Source organism: Pan paniscus, chromosome Y (genome assembly GCF_029289425.2).
Source record: "Pan paniscus chromosome Y, NHGRI_mPanPan1-v2.0_pri, whole genome shotgun sequence".
Lineage (NCBI taxonomy): Eukaryota > Metazoa > Chordata > Mammalia > Primates > Hominidae > Pan > Pan paniscus.
The window spans coordinates 25,940,116-25,965,207 of NC_073273.2; the positions used below are offsets into that span (position 1 = coordinate 25,940,116).

Here is a 25,092-nt window from a genome sequence, read left to right on the forward strand (position 1 = left end):
ACTTCATACAGAGATTGGGATGATTAAAAGAGTTAAAACCTGAGGCCATTTAGAACATTAATTGGCACATAGAAAGGCATGCGCGTTTGCTACATATACCAAATATAAACCCTCCAAAAATAGGAATATTAAATTTTATAAACAATTTCCAGATTTCTACATAGATTATCTTACCTGATTATGATAAAAATCATTGGGTAAGGAAGGGCACAGGTTATTTTAGTCATTTTACAAATGATCAAACAGAGGTTAAAAAATAAATAAATACCGATATTAACTCTCCTAAGTATTAGGGCTAAATTATGAATATAGATTTTTTCTGGAAACTTTTCTGAAGCTACTTCTGCCTGTGTCAGAGGACCCTAGAGGTACCAACCTATGAGCTTATTGATGGGGACTCAATGGATTTTGATTTTTCTGCCCTTCCCACGACAAAGCCAGCAGTGTTTCCACTGCACAACATGGTGGGGTGCTGTGTGTTCACGTGTGAGTTCATGATGGTAATTCAATAAATTGTTAAAGTGAGTATGTGTGAAGGGAGAAAAAATTGCTATAAGATTTGGAGTCTCCTTTAGGCAATCATCATATTGTAGTTTGTCAAGCTTGGAATGATGTACTTCCATATCTTAGTGGGAGTTGTGTGGGGATGTTTTATTTCCAGTATCAAACAGCAACTTAGTAATTTGCGGCCAGTACTCAAGAAATCAACATGCTCAGGACAACACTTCTCAGGCTTTTTTGAAAGTGTAGTCTTATGTTTTTATTAAGAGAAGGAAAATATCTAATCTCACCATTTGATAAAATACTATAAAACCCATAAAATAAAGAATAATATACATCTCATATTTTATGGCACTTGAATGGTGTTTCTGATTTTTAACATAATCTAACACATTGTACATTTTGTACAATGCAGTAACACAATTTTGTACAATACATTTTGTATAGTGCATTGTACACAAATGCAATAACACAAAGTGTTCACACTAATGGAAGCGAGTAAGCCATGTATTATTCAGTCTGTCTAGGGAATTCAGTCTGTCTGTTTTCACTAATGCTGAGTGAAACATTGCCCAGAGAAATAGATATAACTGTTATAAAATATCAGAAAACTACAATTTTTAATATCCAAAGAACTTTTTAATGTCTGAATTTCATGTCTTCTATTCCATTTTTTTTTTCTTTTTTTTAACGGAAACACATGGTCAAAAGAGAGCTATCAGGTCCTAGTGTTTTATCTATAGCAATGTTGAAAGCTCCACTTGCCTATCAGGTCTTACTGTTTTATCTGCAGCATTGGTGAAAGCCCCACCTGCTTACTTCAGGCTTGTGAGGGTTCTTTCCTTTGGGGGTGGTGGCTGGCGCCAGAAGAAGAAGAAATATCATGCCCTCTGAGAGTAGAGAGCAGCTGGTGTAGTTGTCCTGGTGTTTGTGGGATATAATAGGCATAAAGGCATATTGGGAACAGCTTGGAGAAATAACATAATGCTTCTTACATTTATCTTTATAATCTACTTTCCTAGCACACATTATCCTGCCATTCATAATATATTTAGAAAATGCAGATTAAAAAATGCTCTGTTACCACAGGGGCTGAGATCATGGAAAGCATGTCCTAGTTAGTTAAAGTAACTTTTTTTTAATCAAATGAAAAATAAATACACAGAGAAATTTGTTCAATTCCTTTTTCTTTGAACAATGAAAGACCTTTTTGTAAGAATTAGCCAGGGTAGGTACGTCTGGAAAGCAGTCAACACAAAGTTTCTATTTGAGAGAAAACTAACATTATTGCCAAAAAAATAAAAAATCCACCTGTAGTATGATCAAAATTTGTCAAGCCAGGTGTGTTACAGAAAGAAATTTGCTAATAGAAATTTGCATTAGATGGTATTTCCACTATTTCAAACTATTTATTTTTGATGGCATCTTCCTTCATTTGGGCAGAAGTTTTATAGCATGTATTTAGTGAAGAGCTACAGAACCTTAATAAAATGCAGTAAGTAAAGCATCAGCATGGCAAAACTAGGGTCATTATTCTGATTTTAAAAATACTTTCTTACAAAAATCAGGTCTTGGGCAGTTTTTGCAAGTCACAGAAATTATTCCTTAGTGTTTGGTTGTCTGCTGTTTTGTACTCTCCTGTTTCCCATTATTTCTTATTATTTTTCCTGAAACGTTTTGGTGTCTATTGTCCACCGTCTCAATGATCATTAGCATTGTGACTCTCATAGGGTATTCACACCTGCTTTATTCATTTATTAAGTGGTTAATTCAGGAGGCACCACCATGGCCCACAGATGTGGGAAGATACTGGAAATATAAAGATGTCCATTTGACACAACAGAGTGAACTTTTCCTCCAAAAACATATGAATGCTGCATAAATGAAAACAATTAAATATTAATAGTGGAACTCAAAAAAATCACGTGTGGGATATGAAGTAGGATCGCAAAGCTCTAGTAAGCTAGAGCTGAAGCCAAGGTGGGCTTACTGTTTTCCAACACAGATTTACACTTTGCAGGGTGAGATCATGGGTTCTGGTTCCCAACTAAGGGTGCAAGAGGAGGTTCTCATATCTTGAAGGGCACAGAACCTCCATAAAACTCAGGAACTATGAGACATGATCTGATTTACCTCTTGGAGTATGGCATTGGCAGCAAACCTTCTGCATATCTCTTGGGGGTGGTAGGGGAGAGATTGGCCTGTAAGCAATTGAAACGCAAGCCTACCCACATGCAATTCAATTAGAATTTTTACTTTATGGATGGGCATCTACTGCAGTGAGTAAATTTTGCTGCCTCTCAGAGGTACAACGGAAATGCATGTGTGCACTAGCATCCAAAATGCAGGGTGCTCCCAGAAAAGACAGTGCCTACTAGAAATAATCGTAGCATCAGAAATCACTGAAAGTTACCATAATGAAGTAAACATCCATGAAAGAGTCAATAGATGCACTAAAGATAAGGCAATTTGAATTATTTAATAATATTTGATAATGTGTATATATATACACACACATATACAGATATGTATATGTGTATACACACACACACACACACACACACACACACACACGTGTATATATATACACATATAACATGGATTCTCATTCTGTTGCCCAGGCTGGAGTGCAGTGGTGTGATCTCGACTCTCTTTAATCTCCACTGTGGGGACCAAGCAATTCTTTGCCTCAGCCTCCCAAGCAGCTGGGGTTACAGGCACTGACCAAAACACCCAGCTAATTTTTGGATTTTTAGAAGAGACATGGTTTCACCATATTGGCCAGGCTGTTTTGTAACTCCTATCCTGATGATCCACTCACCTCAGCCTCCAAAAGTGCTGTGATTACTGGCAAGACCAACCGTGCACAGCCTCCAGCCTGATATTTAAAGTGCTGCCCACCACAACTGTTTTTGTCCTGCTCTCTCTATTGGTAGTATGAAAATTAATTTGATATCTTAACCGGTTATACAAGCCTCGGATTGACTCAAACTAAATGCCAGAGCTTTGGGAGCAGAAAATGGTACATACTCATCTAGAAATCTGGGAGTAATTTCAGCAAACATGTATTTTTTAATATGATTGGTTCTGGCCTCTGTGACCATATAATTCGGAGGAATGTGATGCAAACCAGCCAAGAGCAGCAGGGTGACTGACTGCAGGAAACCGTGGCTCAGTTGCACAACAGTGGTACCTGAATATAACCTTTCCTACAGGCTGGTGAAAGTGAGGCAGAAACTAGTAATACACTTCCTGTGTGTGTATTACTAAAGTTAAATGCCAATTTTGTGTGTGTGTGACTGCTATTTGAAGAAGCTGGAAGGGAAGTGGAGCATTGAGTGGGACTTCCAAGGTGGGCTGCAGAGGAAAGCACTGCAGGTGTGAAGGCGTGAAGAAGGGCACTGGGGCACACTGATAGAACTGACAGCTGATAGACAGGAGAAGATTATGAAGAAAGCTAAGCTGGCAAAGCTTGGATCTGGTAGGGGATATCTTTTGAAGGTTCTTTAACACAAGAGGAATAGGGTGAGATCAGTCTTGTAATCAGGCTCACCTGAGCACACGTATGTTAGCACTACGTTGGTTATCTGCTTCTGTGCTCCAAAAGTGATCCAGATAAAATGCATACATCGAGTTTTGTCCTCTTGCTGTAGCTGGAAACTTAGAATACTTCCTTCGGCATGAACATAGGAAAAAAAAACCTGAACCCTCTCAAAGGAAAAGTTTCCATTGATAGCTTGAACCTAGCTGGATGTATGAGAGACCATATGGAGCAACTCCTGTACCACTGGGTCCCACACTTTCTTCAAGCTGTGGAGCATGATCTATGGTTCTTTTGCCTAGTGAGTCTCTGCAGCAGATTTCCACCACTCCAGCTGCACACTCACCACCTGCTTTGTTCTCCAACCGTCTTCTATTGTATTTTCCATAAAATATTTACAGATGGCAAAATCGACACTTATGTTAGGACATTAGACTTTCAAAAGCTTAGCTTACCAGAATGTTTTTACATTGATTCCCATTGGGTGGGGCCAAGGAGAGAAATGTTTTGATGTAATTTTTCAAAAACCCTTTCCCTATATGACAGCCAGCTCCCCTCACCCAGCATGTACTTTGATATCCCCATCATTTCCCAGTTGAGGGTCTCATTCACACTCAGTGTAGGCTTTGGTTATCCTCTGTAGAATCAGATAATCACCAACCACACAGCATATGAACTTCATCCATGAAAGATCACAATTTGCTTCATCAAGTCTGATCATTGGAACAGGTATTTGGGAATCAAAAAAATTCCTTGAGATAAGTAAACAATGTTCAGTGATAGAGAAGAAACTAAATAAATACATAGCTAAATCAATTGAGAGCTATAATGTTACTTGTGTCTTGTGTTAAAAAGGAATGGTTTAACTTCAACTAGGAGGCTTCCCCAAGTTTGAAGAAAGTAACACAAATATTACCTAGTGCATTAGTGGAATTGTAATTTTGTATCCTCCACACAGCACATTGTAACTGTGATATCAGATGCACATTTGTCTGTTCTCCAGGTTCAGTAGTTGGCCTTTTTCTTAAAACTGAACTCTGTTTATGGAAATGATTTCCATTCCTGGGTAGCCCAAATTCAGCTGGATGTATGACAAACTGTATGAAGCAACTCTTGTACCACTGGGGACCTACCCTTCTCCTGGGACCGTGGAACATGATCTATGGGGGTAGAGGTGCCCTCATGGCACACAAATGATGAGTAATTACTACTAAGAGTAATTCTAATGAAACATAGGATAACAATACGGAAGGTTAAGTCATTTTGAAGAGAATGAAGAAGTAAACTAAGTAACAATGCGTTGCAAATACATTAGATTTTAGTCTTCTATATCTAACATTTTTGCTTTAGGAAATTATTTCCTTGAACCAAGAATGCAATGCTAGTTGCATAAAAACTTGTAGATATAAAAAGTAGTAATCCATTTCCCCAGGAAAAAAAAATTCATGTATAAATTGTAGCGTAGACAAGTTTCTTATTTTAATTATAATTCTTCTTGGTTATCTCATTTCTTAGCTCTGTAACCTACATATGTAAATCAAAGAAACGTTTTTAGACAAATATTACAATTTAGAAATGCAAAGTGCCATTATGGAGAAAACATGTTCTTCCATGAGCGGATGTGTCCCTTCCCCCACCAACTAATAAAGCAGGACAATACACTCATTTGAAATTTATTAGTAGATGATACCGTGGTGCAAACCCGAATTCTTTTTTATCCGCATGTCGATTTTGTGTATACCTGTGAGTTGATTAGAATGCAGCAGCAACCTCTAACAATCCACAGCAAGATGAGCTAGTCCTGGGCTTTCGATGAAGATTCACTGTGTCTGTGTGCATCAACTGAGCCGACATATCCTCGTTCACAGAAACCCTTCAAACCGCATCCTCAAAGGCTGCTGCCACACTTGTGGCATCTTTTGCACTTGTTTCAAAATAAAAATAGTGGTCGTCGTCCCTGCACAAGCTTGGGCTTCTTCTGAAGACATCTGCTGTTATCTCATGTCAGTCTTGTTACCCAGAATCACAAAAGGGAAGCTCTCGTGTTCTTCCACATTTGCATAATATATGAATTCTTTTTTCCAGTTACTAAAGTTCTGGAAGCTTTGAGAATCATCGGTACTAAAAGTAAGCAGGCCGCAGACAGAATATCTGTAAAATGATGTCCTCAGGCTTCAGAATCACTCCTGACCTGCCACGCCCCAAATCTGAGTGGCACCAAAATGTTTATCCACATCCAAATCTTATTTAAAAATTCCACACCTATTGTCTTAAAGAGCTGGATATCAAAATTATTAGTTACATATCTGTTTATAAGTGAACTCCTCCCAACTCCACCATCTCCAAGGATAATTACTTTAATAAGTGATGAATTTCCTGCCATCGTTAATCTCAAGAGCTTCAAGAAACTCTGTAAAATGTAAATGCACCATTGTATTTCTTTTTACCTACCTATTCTTCTACATGATTCTATGGATATCAGCATTTAGCTGAAGTAAAATGTATAGCCCCGGGGAATACCAAATAATAAGACTTTTGTTTACAAGACTGAGCATTTAGCCATGTGCAGGCTACCATACTAGCAATATTATCTAAAACAGCTGGAAAGGGCCCATTCTTCTTCTTTCTCGGGTCACAGTTGACTGTGAAGCTAACACTAAAGCCTAAGTCTGACCCCAAAGCTCTTGCTCTGAACTGTTACTCTATGATAAGTCCCTCTCCGCTGATGGTAAGCCCCACCACAGTTGGTTAAAGATGGGTAAGAGATCAAAGTCTGCATGTTTCTGATACAGCAATATTTATACTTTGAAGAGCATGTTCATGACCAATGTGAGGGGCGTTAGAGTTTAGAGAGCTGGAAACTTTATCACTATATCCAGGCCAAAAATAAAAGCCTGGTTCGGAAGAAGCACACCACCACGTTAGATAAATGCTGTCACAGGCTGGGTAAAGTGGCTCATGTTTGTAATCCCAACAGTTTGGGAGGCAGAAGGGGGCAGATCACTTGAGGTCGGGAGTCCAAGACCAACCTGACCAGTATGGTGAGAAACCCCATCTCTACTAAAAATACACAGAAACACAAAAGTTAGCTGGGCATGGTGGCGGGTGCCGGTAATCTCAGCTACTTAGAAGGCTAAGGCAGGAGAATTGCTTGAACCCAGGAGGCAGAGGTCACAGTGAGCCGAGATTGCACCACTGCACTCCAGCAAGGTGACAGAGCAAGACTCCATCTCAGAAGAAAAAGAAAAGACTGTCTACAGCTTATCGAAATGTAAATTTTAGATCCCAATAGACTGAGAATGTTCATGGTTTACACAGATTGGAAGACGCATCCATATTCCGGAAGCGCACTTTCTGTATATTTACAGACAATTATACTCCTTTATCAGGAAGGAGGAGGCCAGATTTTATTTAAATGGTTAACTTATGTCCATCGGAAAGAGATAAAAGCATGAGCATGCTCCTGTGCAAAAGGCTAGTCCATAATTTATAAATCTGGGTTGTTACATTTATATCTAGAAAATAGAAGGTTCAGGGGTTCTCAGTCAGAGAACAGAATTCAATATGCAAGAAAACAGCAGTTTATTGTTTGCACGGCTCTGAAGGTTGTCTTTTAAATGAAAGAGAAAGGTGAAGATTGGCAAAGACAGGAAGCCTGCATACAGCCCATGGGCCCAAATCCACCCCAAGAAAGCCATCAAGCTTATGTACAGCCAGGAAACTCCTATTCCCCTCCAAGTTAATGAAGTTTGTAATTTTAAAAGCCAGATATTTAGCATGAGAAAGTTACTAAAAATGCCAGAAATATAGCTAAGATTATATAATCAAGAATCTCACTGCCTCTTCAATAAAACGTTCTTTTTCGGTTAATTGAGGTCATCAAATTACTATTCATGCCAGGAGGGAAGGGCTATAAATCAGACCTTCTGCCTACGTATTACCTGAACTAACTTTTGCTGTTAAGGTTAAAAGCTCTCAAGTATAAACCTGGAGATCTCTTTTTCTGTTGTTTTTGAAAGTTACGAGTGTTTGGGTTGTTTGAACCATGTCACTTGTATATGAAGAAGGTCTGATTTTATGAAAGTTAGAGTTTACTTAGCATTATGACAAGTGGAAGCCAGAGTTTACACAGGCAGGGGGCATGCTCATATCTGGATCAAGTAGTCAGTGATTATGTAGCAAAAAATAAATTTTGACCTCTTATTTCTGTAGTAAATGTACAAGTCTCTGGTGGAAAAACGGTTGTTACATATATATGAGCTCTGGTTGTAGACCTGTATGCTCTTCTGTGAATTTTTTAGTTGCCATGGTTGTAAGATCATTGCTGCATAAAGCCTGTGTCCTACTGCATTGAAAGTAAATGAGTGTGCCCTGGCCCAAAAGAGCAAGATAAATGAGCTTGCCTTTTTGATATTTTGATTTATGTTTGTAATTCTGTGTTTGTGTTTGAGGTTTTTCAGTGTAACTGATTATACCTTTTCCATAGTGAGTACCATTCCTGTTTTCTGGCACCCTTCGTTCTCATTGTTAAATGTGAATTTTTGGTTCTATTAAGTCTTTGCCTAATGAAAATGTTCTTATTTGTGACGAAAATGACTGGTAGGTACAAACGCCACACTTTTTCTTCCATGAATATAGCATTTATCCATGTGATTTATAACCCCTAGGCTGTCTACATTGAAAGCAGTGTGTAAAGTTAGCTGTAAGAATTCTTCTTTACATTGCATACATACATAAGTACACACACACACATATGTATACATAAATATAATATAAGAACACTAACCTACTTTGATTTGTGTATTGACATGAATTTTCAGACTGGGTGGAAAAGTGGGGCCCTGTCTCAAAAAAAATACATTATATATATTTATATGTGTGTGTGTGTGTGTATATATATATATATATATATATATATATATATATAATATATATGTTGGAAAGGGATAAATGTCTCAAAAGCTTCCATCTATCTGAGAGAAAAAAAAGGCCAACATTCATACAAATTTAAATTTAGCATCTCAGTTCCAAAAACTAGAATTGAGAAGATAGCTCCTAAGCTTTCTTATTCATATGCAATAATTTTAAAAATGCAAGAGTGTGTGTGTGTGTGTGTGTGTCTGTCTGTTTATTCACAATCAAGAAGCTCACATGAGTGAGCATGTAGGATTAACTCAGAACTTATCAGAAAGTTCTAGATCTAGGTCACAGAAAGAAAAATTTCAGTTTGTATACAGCCAGTAAGCTTGTGTTGATTTTCAGTGATGGCCAAAGACGGCGGATATAAAGGTAAAAAGAGTGTGTTTCTGTTCAAGCAGTTTCCAATGTTCATTTAAGAGGGATACACAGTTTTATAATCAAACAAGTGGCCAATGTTTCTGTAACACACGGGTTACCTTACATGCAAACTAAACAAGGCATGAGAGTACTCTTGCAGACATTGGAAATATTCTGCCTAACTGTATACAATTGGGAAACTTTGATTTATATCAAAGTTAGAGCAAAGCTAGGTTTGGTTTACCTGACACTATGCACTGTTAAAGAAGAATAATCATAATCATAATCATAATTGCAATAAAACCGAACAACCAGGATTCATGCAACCTGAAGGCTTATGGTAATACCCATGCATGTGTAGCACAGAATTTATATAGTGAGGAAGAACACATCCGTGTCCAATAAAGAAGAAGAAGACCTATATTGATATAAATATAAGCTTTTATCCACTTACAGAGAAGTCAGGAGTGTTACAGAAGAGACTCCATTGTCTTTGTAAAATGAGCACAGAACGCTCTATTTTTTGGCAAGATATTCTATAAAATTGAACCAATTATCATCAATATTAGTTTGAAGCAAACAGAAAACCTAAGAACAAGAGAAGATATTTCCCAGCTGCACCAGCGAAGGTCTAAAATTCAGCATCTGCAGGAAACTTTAACACATCAACAAGAAAAACACAAATAGCTATTGAAAGTACTCAAAGACATGAACAGGCCTTTCTCTAAACAAGACATATAAGTGGCCAATAAGTATATGATAACAGTATTCATCATCATTAATTTTTTCATGAATGCAAATCAAAACCACAATAAGACACCATCTCACACCAGTCAGAATGGCTGTTATTTAAGAGTCAAAAAATTAAATAAAAAAAAGAGACAGGTGCTCATGAAGCTGCAGAGGATAGAAAATGCTTCCCCACTGTTGATGAGAATGCGTAAGAGTTCAGCCACTTAGGAAAGCAGGCTGAAGATTTCTCAAATGACTTAAAATGAAGCTAACATTCCACACAGAAATTCTATCACTAGGTATGTGTCCAGAAATGAAAAGCACATTATCCCAACAAAAAGACACATGCTTTCATAACTTTAATGCAGCACTACACAAATTTGCAAAATCATGGAGTCAACCTAGGTGGACTGCACACAGAAAACTAGTATTCAGTTCATCAGTGGTAGATGGGATTTAAAAATGTACCTATACACGAAGGAATACTATGCAGCAATAAAACAGAATGAAATGATGACATATACAGCAACACGGATGCAGACAGAGGCCATATTTATTGCAGGAACAGAAAAAAAAATCACGTTTTCGCTTATAAGCAGAAGATGAGCATTGAAAATACATGCACGTAAATATGGAAGCAGCAGATGCTGTGGAAATACAGAGAATAAAAAAATGAAGTGGGCTAAAAAGCTACCTATTGGATACCATGCTCACTAGCTGGGTGTTGAAATTCACACTGCATAACCCAGCATCATGCAATATTTCCATGTAGCCAACAAGGACGTGTGATACTGGTATTCAAAATAAAATAAAAATTTAAAGAAGAAACCAAAAAATGAGTGTAGACATGCCTCATTCAAATGTAAATTAAATTGGGCTGGAAAATCTTTATGTGAAATGCACACCCATACACAAGAAAAAGACTGGTTTACATAGTGAGCACATTGTTTCTTTGGTCAAGAAAAGGAGATTTTGTGTGTATGTGTGTGTATGTGGTTACTTTTCTTTATATATATGTTCAAATAGGTGTGTGTGTGTGTACATATACATGTATACATGATTAAATATATATATATATACACACACATATATATTCAAACAAGAAAAAATAAAAATTGGTACACCTCAGAAATTTATTTTTATCCAACATTAAAGGTCATCCCCTATTAATACAGCCAAGAAACCCATCAAGATATGTAAAGTTATTAACTCAAAAGGATCACCTTATCAGCTAAACTTCTAAACAGTGTTACTGTAGTTGGATAATTACATCCATGGGCAAAGAGGGAGGATTTGGGAATTTTCATACCAGACCACAACGCATTCATACCGAGTAAAGAAAATTAGCACACATGGTGCAGCTGAGAGTTTGCATTTTAAACTCAAGAACAAAAAAGTAATAATGTGTATTGTCAACTCATATGTATATTCAATAATATATGTGCTCACATTGGCAGCAAACTCAGTGTAATGATAAGGGGAAAAATAAGGTTTGTAAGTCTCTGGTTCCATTAAATTCTAGGTGAGAATGAGGACAGGGTTGATCACATACATTTTCTTACAATGGAAGAGCACATATTTTATAAATCCTAGATGCTTTCTTCTCACAAAAAAAAAGGAGAAGGTAAAGTTTATACATGCAGGTTTCAAGGTATAAAAAATACCTAGGTAGTATACTGCCAACTAATTTCTATACATGTGCAATAGAGGTGTGCCGACGATAAGAATATGCATTAGTCTTCAGGAAAACTGCACAACATATGCACTCCTCACAAATGTGTTCACACTAAGTAGCCTTTAAGGTTTATACAACTTGAAATTGTATATACATATGTAAGAAACTAAGAAGAATTTATAAAGCCTAAAAGGTCACAACCGTATTACAGTAATAATACGTATAAGATGAACGCAGTAACCACATCTCCATCCACATTCCAGGGAGACATGTGCAATAGTTACACAGCTGACTATTTCATAACTTTGTCTAATAATAATGGCTGTCAGGCTGTATTCTGTCAGAAAACTATAATCATAACAAAAGATTGAGGAGCACAGATATTACACAACTAGAAAATTTACATCCATCATAAGAAAAGAACAGTATCGAGATTTATAAGTTGATAAACCCATGTATAATTTCAACATGAAGTAAAGAGTTGAGGAGAGGCAAGGAGAAGGAATAGGAAATGGAAAACTTCACCAATCCGCTCCCACTTGTAGAAGAATCAATATGAACAAATATTCACACTTGAAAATATGTGCTCATACGTAAGACTGAAACCAGGTGGGTGATAGGAGTACTGGGTGGTAGCACAATAATAAGAAAAGACATAATTTAAAAGCGTAGTAATGGGAGTTTTATACTAGTCTCGTCATCCTTCTACTAACCTGTTAGCAAAGTGCAGAGAGAGAAAATGGCTGATTAAAGGAGAGGATGATGATAAGCAAACTTTCCTTAAATGCTAACATTGGCATGCCACAGAGCACTGAGAAGGCTCTCAGGGACCAGGCCTCCAGACTGGTACCTCTACTGAAAGATGCCAGACCCACCCTGGCACGACAATGATGAAAAATGCAAAATCCCAGAAGCTAAAATATATTTAACAAACATTAAAATAAAAAACAGCATCAACATCAAAATTAATCAGGCACAAAAAAACATGCTGGGAACTAAAAGACCAGTTATTTCAAAATATAGGGTCTCAGAAGAAAACAGCAGTAAAAAAGGAAAAAAGAGAGCTTGCGGGATTTATGAAACAGCATGAAGACAGTAATGTTACTCATCACAAGAGTAAAACAAGAAAAAAAAAATAAAGGTAGAAACAACAATTTTTAAATGACAGCAGCTTTCCAAACTGGCATAAAAATGTAAATATTTAGACATACAAAGAGACTCTTCCAATCAGATTGATTTGTACAAAACGACACTAAAATAGTTTGAGGTGAAACTTTCAAACGTTTTTAAAAAGACAAAAACACACAAGAGCCAGTCCTGAAAGCAGAAGTGCGCGCGCGTGCGCGCGCGCACACACACACACACACACACACACACACACACACACGCAAAGAATAAAATCACCTACAAGAGAGTTCTCAACAGCTAGCAGATTTGTCAGTAGAGACACTGCAATTAAGGGGAGTGAGATAACATTTACTTATTAATAATAATATGAAGAAAAAAATCCTGCCTACTAAGAGTAATGCACCCAGGAAAACTTTTCTCCAAAATAAAGGAAAGATGAAGTTTTCCAAATAAGCAAAATCTGAGGAAGTTTATTGCCATAAGACCTATCTTATAAGCCATGATAAGAGCGGTGTTCATGCTGGAAGAGAAAAACACTAATTAGTACATGAAAACGTAAGAAAGGATAAAGCTCACTGGTAAAAGTACTCAGTAAAATAAAGAACACTTTGATACTGTAATGGAGGTGAGTTAATAACGTGCATCTTTAATGTGAAGGTGGAGAGATAAAATGATTGCAAATAATAATGGCTGCTTTAATTTGACAAGGAATACAAATCACAAAATTATACATTTTGAAATAAATAAATAAATATATCTGTATAAATGTGTGTACATATATATAGTGTGTATGTGTATATGTAATATCTATTATATAATATATGGGTATATACACATACTTTTCTCTTTGCTTAAATATATTATACATTATGTATATGTTATATACTATACATTATATATTATGTATATGTTATATATTATGTGTTATATTTATACAGTATAAATTATATATAATATACATGTGATATATTATATATGCATATATACTATATATAAAATATATACACACATTCATACCTATATCTTTATTTTATTTACATGTTATACATAGTATTCATAGGCACACATATACTGTATATAATATAGTATATGCACACATATATACTATATGAAATATATAGTATGTGTATATATAATATATAATGTATGTACACATATATATAATATATACAAATGATATATACACACAAATATTTTGTATAGTAAATATAACTATATACAAGTGTATATAATATAACTATATATATAGTTGAGAATAACTCCCTCTCTCTGTACATATAAGTATATGTATGTATGCATATATATTTATATGTATGTATATATGTATATGTATATATGTACATACATGTGTATATATATGTACAGAGAGAGATATATGTATATGTGTGTGTGTGTGTGTGTGTGTGTGTGTGTATATACACAGAGAGAGAGAGAGAGTTGAGAATTGATCCAGAGCATACAGTTCAGAATTGGTGCATGCAATCAATTTCAACGATGTTATTATCAACTTACAACCACCATATATTGCCTCAGATATTTTTACATGAGTTTCGACTACACAGAAAATCTAAAAGGTTCAGCAAATACCACTACAGGAAAACATCAAACACACAGACTCAAAGTTAAATAAGAGAGGAAGAAAAGGAAACAAAGAAATGATCAGAAAGCTCAAGGCACAATTCACAAAGTGGCACTATTAAGTCTTCATCAAGCAATAATTACCTTCAGTGGAAGCTGATGGTAAAATTACACAATAACGAGGCCTGGGGAGGCTGAGTAAGTAAAAGTATTTTAAAATCTGTGTTCTCAGAGACTAGGAATGCAACTTATTGGTATCCCTTTGCTTAAAACTATTGACAGAGTTAAACAACCTACAGAATAACAGACAATTTTGCAATCTATGCATCTGACCAACTTCTAATATTCAGCATCTATAAAGAACTTGAAAAGTGTACAAAAACTAACAAAGGAATGAACAACCTCATTAAGAGCTGGGCAAAGGACATGAACAGACACCTCTCAAAAGAAGTCATACATGTGGCCCACAAACCTGAAAACAAAGCTCAGCGTCATGGATCGTCAAAGAAATGTCAATCAAAACCACAGTGAGGTACCATTTCACACCTGTCCAATTGGCTATTATTAAAAAAGTCAAAAAATGACAGATGCTGGTGAGTTTGTGGGGAACAAAAGAAATGATTTTACACTGTTGGTGGGAGTGTAAACTAGTACAAAGAGAGTGTGGTGAGTCCACAGAGACCGAGACAAAGAAATACCATTCAACTCAGCAATTCGATTACTGAATGTATCTTGAAAAGAATAGAAAGTGTTATTTTTATAAAGACACTTGCACGTGTATGTCCAGTACAGCACTATTCACAAGGACAAAGATGTAGAATCAATCTAAATGGCCATTTAGATTGGCATGATAGCCTGGATAAAGAAAATGTGGTACATATATGCCGTGGAACACTCTGCAGCCATAAAAACGTATCAGATTATGTCCTTTTTAGGCACATGGTTGGAACAAAAGGCCATTATACTTGGCAAAGTAACATAGGAAAGGAAAAGCAAATACCTCATCTTCTCAATTATAACTGGAAGCAAAATAATGAGAAGACTTGGACACATGAAAGGGAAGAATGCATACAGGGGTCTACCAGAGGGTGGAGGATGGAAGGAAAGATAAAAAACAGGAACAGTAACTAATGGTTACTGGCCTTACAACCTGCGTGGTGAAATAGTCTGTAACAGCAACCCCCCATGACACACCTTGACCTGTGTAACAAACGTGCACATCCCACACATTTACCCCTGAACTTAATAAATATCAAGTGTATTTAGTTAACGTTTATATTTAAAGACTGTATTCAGACTCAACTTCTGTGGCCTCCAGATATTTACTTCACCTATAAAAAACAAAACAAAAAAAAGGCTGAAAGTAAAGCAGCAGAAGAAGACATTTGTGCAAACATAGACCAAAAAAAGGCAGATGTAGCTTTATTTAGAGCAGACAAAATAGAGTTCAGGTGAAAAATGGCAACAGGAGACAAAGAAGGATATTATATAATGAAAAAAGAGTCTACATACCAAGATAATATGACTATTATAAATATATATTCACCAAATATTGAAACATGTAAATAAATAGAGCGAACATTGATAGATCTCAAGGGAGAAATAGACCACAATTCAATATTAGTAGAGGATTTCAACGCCCCATCATCAGTGAAGCACAAATTAAGCAGGCAAATCATCCAACTAAAACTACTCTTCAGCCCAAATGAACCTAGCAGTCATGTATAGAATATTGCATCCATCAGTTGTAGAAGCCCCGTGTTTTCTCAACTGCACGTGTCATATTCCTTAAAATAAATTCTATTCCAACACCAGAAGGAAGTCTAAGGACATCTTAAAAATAGAAATCGTAATAAATAGGTTTCCTCAACACAATCACAACTACATAAAAATTAAACAAATTAAACAATCAGTGGGTCAATAAGACAGTCATATGGAAATAGTTTGAATACATAAACACCTATATCAACAGGAAGCACCATGTCAAATAAACAACCTAACATTATCCCCAAAGTTAGCAGAAGAAATAGGTTAGAACAACAATAAAATAATTCTGTTCTACAGTAAAAAACATCAAGAAAATTAATAGTAGGGTTTACTGGAAGAGAGGCAAAATTGATGCATGTTTAGGAAGGGTAACAAAGACGAAAGACAAAATACTCAAACAATAAATATAAAATAAAAAATTAACCATGGATACCACAGGAATGCAGATAGTCATAGGGACTAAAATTGACAACCGTTGCAATTGCTACAGTTGTTTTCATGTACAAGCAATTGCGCACAAAAGACCAATTGGATAACTCAGAAGAAAGAATAAGTTTCTTGGTGGATACACTTGCTAAAATTGAATAATAAAAAATGGAAAAGCAAAACAGATCATGAATAAGGGAAGCTGGAAACCGTCATCCTCAGCAAACTAGCACGGGGACAGAAAAACAAACACCAGACTTTTTAATGATTGCCATTCCAACCGGTGTGAGATGGTATCTCATTGTGGTTTTGATTTGCATTTCTCTGGTGGCCAGTGATGGTGAGCATTTTTTCACGTGTTTTTTGGCTGCGTAAATGTCTTCTTTTGCGAAGTGTCTGTTCATGTCCTTCACCCAGTTTTTGATGGGGTTGTTTGTTTCTTTCTTGTAAATTTGTTTGGGTTCACTGTAGACTCTGGATATTAGCCCTTTGCAAGGACAGAAAACCAAACACCGCATGTGCTCACTCATAGGTGGGAATTGAACAATGAGAACACATGGACACAGGAAGGGGAACATCACACTCTGGGGACTGTTGTGGGGTGGGGGGAGGGGGGAGGGATAGCATTAGGAGATATACCTAATGCTAAATGACGAGTAAATGGGTGCCGCACACCAGCATGGCACATGTATACATATGTAACTAACCTGCACATTGTGCACATGTACCCTAAAACTTAAAGTATAATAATAATAAGAAATATATATACACACAAATATTTTTATATGCAGCTGAAATAAAAAAACAAACAAACAAACACCACACGTTCTCCCTCATAAGTGGGAGTTGAAAGATGAGAACGCATGAACACAGGGAGGGGAACATCACACACTGGGGATTGCTGGGGGGTGGGGTGAAAGGGAAATGAGAGCATTAGGACAAATACCTAATGCATAAGGGTTTAAAACCTACATGACAGGTTTATAGGTGAAGCAAACCACCCTGGCATATGTATACATATATAACAAAGCTGCAACCTTAGCACATGTATCCCAGAACTTACAGCAAAATTAAAAAATAATAATAAAATAAAAAATACACCCAAAAATAAAAATGAAATAAATTAGGTTATTAATAGTCCTTAAAACAATTTTGGAACCGGCTTTTTGTATGTTTCCAGAAATTGAGAAATTGAAGAGAAAATGATTTTTGATGATAGGTCACTATGTGACTTGGAGCATGTAAACCCCAAAATAGTTCACATAGTTGATGAAGTTATCATAATGAAAGACCCTCGCTTCCCAGCAACTTACACATGTTAGCAAAGTTAGTCAATGTGCACATCTGTAAAAGCAAAACAAGCTTTCACTGACTAATAGATTGATTTATATCCTTTCTCATTGTAGCAAGAAGGAATATTTATTTTCCAATTGGCAGATCACACAATTCTCATTAAGAGATATAGCCCTGAAGGGGGCCTGCCATTCCACACCTGTGGGTATTTCCAAACAGGTGAAGATGAGAGACTGAGAAAAGAAATAAGACACAGAGACAAAGTATAGACAAAGAACAGTGGGCCCAGGAGACCGGCGCTGAACATGGGAGCACCCGCACCAGCGCTGGTCTCTGAGCTCCCTCAGTATTTACTGGTCACTATTTTTACTGTCTTGGTGAGGGGAGTGAGGGCAGGGCAACAGGGTGATGGTGGGGAGAAGGTCAGCAGGGAAACATGTGAGCAAAGGAATCTGTATCATGAATGCGTTCAAGGAAAGGAACTGTATCTGGATGGGCATGTAGGCTAGATTTATGGTTCACTTTACACAAACATCTCGGTGTGGCACAGAGTAATAGAGCAGTATTGCGGCCAGCATATCTCACCTCCAGCCACAGGGTGGTTTTCTCCTATCTTACAATAGAAGGAATGGTCAGCTTTACACTGAGACATGCCATTCCCAGGGATGAGCAGGAGACAGAAGCCTTCCTCTTATCTCAACTGCAAACAGGCCTCCCTCTTTCTCTACTCCTCCGCAGCGCAGACCCTTCACGGGTGTCGGGCTGGGGGATGTAAGCTCTTTGCTTTCCCACGAGGCCGTATCTCAGGCTGTCTCAGTGGGGGGAAACCCTGGACAATACCCAGGCTTTCTTGGGCAGAGGCCCCTGTGACTTTCCGCGGTGCATTGTGTCCCTGGTTAATAGAGAATGGAGAATGGTGATGACTTTTAGCAGGCACACTGTCTGCAAACCTAGTGTTAACAAGCCACATCCTGCACAGCCCTAAATCCATTAAAACTTGATTCAATACAGCACATGTTTCTGTGAGCGCAGGGTTGGGGCTAAAGGTATAGATTGACGGCATCTCGAAGCGGAACAATTTTTCTTAGTGCAGATCAAAATGGAGTTTCTTCTGTCTTCCTTTTCTACACAGGCACAGTAACAACCTGATGTCTCTTTCTTTTCCCCACGTTTATCCCTTTTCATTTTGAAAAAAACTGCCATCGTCATCAGGGCCCGCACTCGATGGTCGCTGTCTCATTGCAGCTGCTGGGGACACCTGCAGACTAACAGCAGACAGAACAGGCACAAAAGGATTAACACAAAATTTACAATAGTGGAACTTCCGATGGTTTTTAACCCAAGTGACCAGGTTAAGATTTGGGAGGCCATCAGCAGCTTCTGTGATTGCCTCAGTTCCTGGCACCAAATTTAAATGGCCTTTTGTTGCCTCAAAAATTTGAAGTAAAAATGAATATTTTGGATCTGTTTAGAACTCCTTTTATATGTCAGTTAAAATATGGACGGATGGTGATGACTCCCACGATCGGTCATGGACACAGGGATCCACACACCTTCTCTTGCTCTCACTAGTAGAATATGGTGCTGCCAATTAAAACTTCAATCAGTGCAAGTAAACAATCTATAGTTTTCACAGGTTATAGTTTGGGAATCTAGGTTAATAACTATTTTTCCTACAACTAGCATATAAGGGAGCTTTACTCAAGTTTGCAAAGGAATTGTGAGACTGGAATTTAGGTCGATAGCATAAGATGACTTACAGTCTCTTGTTCTTATAGCTTGATTTCCAGACCAAATTCTAATGTGGTATGAGGCCACAGTAAGCTTCCAAAGTTCCGGGTGCTCAGGACCAGTAACAGGACTAACTAACTTTGGTTGAGGTGATGAGATTCCTTTTTCACCCCATTCCCAAGGGTAGAGAAGCTCTATCCTTTTGTACTTACTTTTATCTAAACCTTCTGTTAAGTCACTGTTCACAGCTGGACTCAACATGTGCCCTGGGACACAGCCGAGTTTGTCCTGTGCAATTGCGATAGAATTGACCTTGAGGTGCCCAATCTGTAATAGTTCCCAATTCATTGTTTTGTAATATCACCGCACTATCAGCCACACATTCTTCCCAAACTTAAAACTTCTGGGCCTTCTGATCCTTTGGGAATTACCTTGGGGCAAGGCTTCCTCTTAGGCCTAGATTTTAACGACCTTTGATAAGAAGGGTCCTGCAAATGATTTGCCTGTGGCCTGAGTGACATTCCACTTACCATGTGATAAGTCAATCTACCGGTGGCACTGACAGTAGGTACTTCTGCCAACCAATTTTGGGTTGCAGGCATTAAGCATCCTGGTGCCCTCCCTAGGCAAATAGGAGGATAACGATACCCAGTGGAAATATTCATCATCATTCCTTCTTCCTCAGGTTGGGAAGGGCAGCGGTCATCTATGCGGCCAGGTTCCCATGCAATATTATTAACATACACTTCAGTAGGATTATCCACCCAAGTAACTGCCCAGATTAAGGGCGGGAAAGGCACATAGGCCCAGTAAGGATAATTAGCTGCAGCTGCTCCTGCAGACATGGGGAAACTTACCACCATTGATACAATCATCAAAGCTGCAAGCAGCATACTCTCTGGAGCTCGTGTCACCTTTGTGTTCTCTAGGCTTTTTTTCAGCTAACTGTGTCAGCTTCTTTAATTGTGCCCAACTCAGCGGCTCCGCTTTCTTGGTGGATGTCAACTTCTTCTGTTCCTCTGATGTCCCCATATTGTTTCTCATATGAGGGAAGTTGGGTCCGTATAGTTTAACTCGTTCCTTCATGTCTTTTAATATTTTCATGGTGAAAGGTTCATATCTAGCAAGAGCCACCGCAGGTGCTCCTGCTGGAGCCCCTTCCCCGGCCATTACCGGTGGTAAAATTACCGGGAACTGCCATGCCTCAAGATCTCCCTGTTTTCTAGTTTCATCAATGACCGCGTGCAGTGTGCTACCTTGTCCACTAGGTGGTGCTGGTGGATTAAGTCTCATAGTGGGCAGCTGAGGATACAGCGCCACGCCCTGTGGTGCTGATGGATTACACACCCGCGCTGTGGGTTGCTGGTATGATGCCTTGCTCTTTGGCGTGGGACACACCGCTTGAGGTCTGTACTGAACCTGTGGAGGCAGCCAATACTGAAGCTTGGCTGGCGGCCAGTATTGATAAGCTACCGGCGTTTGGGTTTTATTTTCTATCAGCTGATATGGTGGGTATTGTATCTGGATTGGCACTGCCAAGGTAGAGACTCTATCCTTTTCTATTTGATATTCTCTTGGGGTTTGTACTTGTCTAACCTGCATTTGAGGTTGTAATGTTACAGGTGTCTGAACCGTGGGAGGAGGAGTTGGCCATCGTGGGTTAGACTCTGATGGCCCCAATAATTCTGGACCTTTTCCCCCAAATTTTGATGATTCAGGATATATTACCGCCCGTAATTGATAGTAGTCAACATTTTGCACTGACCGAGCCATTACAGATGCTGCTACATGTTTACAATGTGAACTTCCCTTTCCCTTCTTGAATTCTGTCCCTGCCTCTTCTTCACAATCTATTACACAGCTTTCAGGGGCGTCAGAAACTGAAACGCTGTCTTCTGCTGTTTGAAACCGCTTTAAAACTGCTTTAATAATGGCTCAGTCACTCCATACTGTAAGTGGGATGATTTTACCTTCCCTCTTTGCTTGTTTTAATTCTTTGCCAACTTCTTCCCAATCTTTTAGATCTGAAGTTCCTTTTTCTGGTAACCATGGGCGGAATTGTTCTATTGTTTGAAATAGCATAACTAGATTTTCTGTAAAGGCTCTAACTCTCCCTCTTCTTAAAATAGTTTTAATAAAGCTGAGATAAGAGGCATATTTACTTTCAGTTTGTCCCATTGTTACCCTGAGTTCCTCTGAGCGCACAAGCTTACCGCAAGGCTGGCCGTGGAGGTACTTGGGAGTCTCCTGTCAACTTGCCCCCAGTGATCACTCTCTGCCCTATCTTCACCTTAGAGAAAGGAACCCACGTTTGGTGCCAGAGGAAGGGGGCCTGCCCCTCCACACCTGTGGGTATTTCTCATCAGGTGGAGATGAGAGACTGAGAAGAGAAATAAGACACAGAGACAAGCTATAGAGAAAGAAGAGTGGGACCAGGAGACTGGTGCTCAACATGCCAGGACCCACACCGGCGCTGGTGTCTGAGTTCCCTCAGTATTTACTGATCACTGTTTTTACTGTCTTGGTGAGGGGAATGTGGCAAGGCAACAGGGTGATGGTGGGGAGAAGGTCAGCAGGGAAACATGTGAGCAAAGGAACCTTTATCATGAATACGTTCAAGGAAAGGTACTGTGTCTGGATGCGCACGTGGGCTAGATTTATGTTTCACTTTACACAAACATCTCAGTGTAGCAAAGAGTAACAGAGCAGTATTTATTAATACTAAAGTTACAGATTAACAGCATCTCAAAGCAGAACAATTTTTCTTAGTACAGGTCAAAATGGAGTTTCTTCTGTCTGCCTTTTCTACATAGACACAGGGTGGTTTTCTGCCATCTCAGAATAGAAGGAATGGTCAGCTTTACACCAAGACGTTCCATTCCCAGGGACAAGCAGGAGACAGAAGCCTTCCCCTTATCTCAACTGCAAAGAGTCCTCCCTCTTTCTCTACTCCTCCTCAGCACAGACCCTTCACGGGTGTTGGGCTGGGAGATGTAAGGTCTTTCCTTTCCCATGAGGCCATATCTCAGGCTGTCTCAGTGGGGGAATACCTTGGCAATACCCAGGCTTTCTTGGGCAGAGGCCCCTGTGGCTTTCCGCAGTGCATTGTGTCCCTGGTTAATAGAGAATGGAGAATGGCGACGAGATTTAGCAGGCATACTGTCTGCTAACTTATTGTTAACAAGGCACACCCTGTACAGCCCTAAATCCATTAAACCTTGATTCAATACAGCACATATTTCTGTGAACACAGGGTTGGGGCTAAAGTTACAGATTAACAGCATCTCAAAGCAGAACAATTTTTCTTAGTACAGGTCAAAATGGAGTTTCTTTTGTCTTCCTTTTCTACATAGACACAGTAACAATTGGATCTCTCTTTCCTTTCTTCACATAGTCCCAGTATAGTTCTACTATGTTTAAGTAAACATTGATACAATTTATGTTATATTTATGTTATTTTGTTAAAGTACATGCTGAATTGTAATAATCACTCATTGAAGAGGTAATATTAACATTTGGAAACTTATGGAAACATTAATATTAACATTTCTGACTACACACACACACTCTCACACACACACGTGCACACACAAAGAGGTTGAACCAGCATTGGCAAGTATCTCATCGAAGGATTGCTCAGCATCTGATGATTCCACAGCTGAATTATACCAAAAATGTGAGGAGACCTTCCATCAATTCTTCTCAAACTCTTTCCCTTAAGAGATAAACCTTGCAAGACGGCCAAATAGGATCAGCTCTGGTCTGCAGATCCCAGTGAGATCGACGCAGAAGTTGGGTGATTCCTGCATTTCCAGCTAAAGTACCTGGTTCATCTCACTGGGACAGGTTGCACAGTGAGTGCAGCGTATGGAGCGGGAGGCAAAGCATGGTGGGGTGTCGCCTCACCCGGGAAGTGCAAGGGGACAGGGAATTTCCCTTTTCTAGCCAAGGGAAGCCTTAAGAGTCTGTACCGGAAAGAATGGTGGATTCCGGCCCAGATACTGCACTTTTCTTATGGTCTTCACAACTGACAGGCCAGGAGTTTCCATCCTGTGCCTGGCTCAGTGGATCCCACCCCCACAGAGCCCAACAAGCTAAGATTCAGTGGCTTGAAATTCACGCTGCTAGCACAGCAGTCTGAGGCCCACCTCAGATGCTTGAGCTTGGTGGGTGGAGGGGCATCCACCATTGATGAGGCTTGAGTAGGCGGTTTTGCCCCCACAGTGTAAACAAAGCCCCCTGGAAGTTCAAAGTGTGTGGAGCCCACCACATCTCCCTGGGACACAACACCTGGGGGAAGGGGCAGATGGGGGTGCAGCCTCAGCAGACTTAAATGCCCCTGCCTGACAGCACTGAAATGAGCAGCGGTTCTTTCAGCACAGTGTTCAAGCTCTGATAAGGGACAGACTGCCTTTTCAAGTGGTTCCCTGACCCCACCTTGTATCCAGACTGGGAGACACCCCCCAGTAGGGGGTCAACAAACACCTCATACAGGAGAGCCCTGGCTAGAATCTGGCGGGTGCCCCTCTGGGACCAGTCTTCTGGAGTCAGAAATGTGCAGCAATCTTTGCTGCTCTTCACCCTCCACTGGTGATACCCAGAAAAACAGGGTCTGGGGTGGGCCTCCAGCAAACTCCATCAGACATGCAGCAGAGGGGCCTGACTGTTAGAGGGAAACCTAACAAAGAGAAAGGAATAGTATCAATTTCACCAACATCAAAGGCCAAAGTTAGACAAATCCACAAAGAGGGGAGAAACCAGCACCAACCGTCTGAAAATTCCAAAAACTGAGAATGTTTCTTATCTCCATAGGATCACAACTCCTCACCAGCAAGGGAATAATGAGTTTGACAAATTGAACAGAAATAGGCTTCAGAAGGTGGGTAGTAACAAACACCTCTGAGATAAGGAACATAATCTAACACAATGCAAGAAAGCTAAGAACCTTGAAAAAAGGTGAGACGAATTGCTAACTAGAACAACCAGTTGAGAGAAGAACATAAATTACCTGATAAAACTGAAAAACACAGCACAAGAACTTCATTGAAGCATGCACATGTATAAACAGCTGAATCCATGAAGCAGAAAGAAAGATATCAGACATTGCAGGTAAACTTAATGAAATAAAGTGAGAAGAGGAGATTAGAAAAGAAAAGAATAAAAGGAATGAACAAAGCCTCCAAGAAACATGGAACTATGTGAAAAGACCAAATCTGCATTTGATTGGTGTACCTGAAACTGACAGGGAAAACAAAATTAAGATGAAAAACACTCCTCAGGGTATTATCCAGGAGAACTTCCTCAACCTAGAAAGACAGGCCAACATTCCAGTTCAGGAAAAACAGAGAACACCACAAAGATATTCCTCAAGAAGAGCAACGCCAAGACACACAATCCTCAGATTCATCAAGGTTGAAATCAAGGAAAAAATGACAAGGGCAGC

At 38.9% G+C, this 25,092-nt stretch overlaps 2 pseudogenes; both read right to left on the minus strand.

The window, feature by feature from the left end:
• Positions 1 to 25,092, minus strand: part of LOC129395646 (RNA-binding motif protein, Y chromosome, family 1 member F/J-like) — a 353,374-nt pseudogene that overhangs the window by 180,636 nt on the left and 147,646 nt on the right.
• On the minus strand, positions 5,795 to 6,425 carry LOC129395491 (ras-related protein Rab-9A-like; annotated as a pseudogene).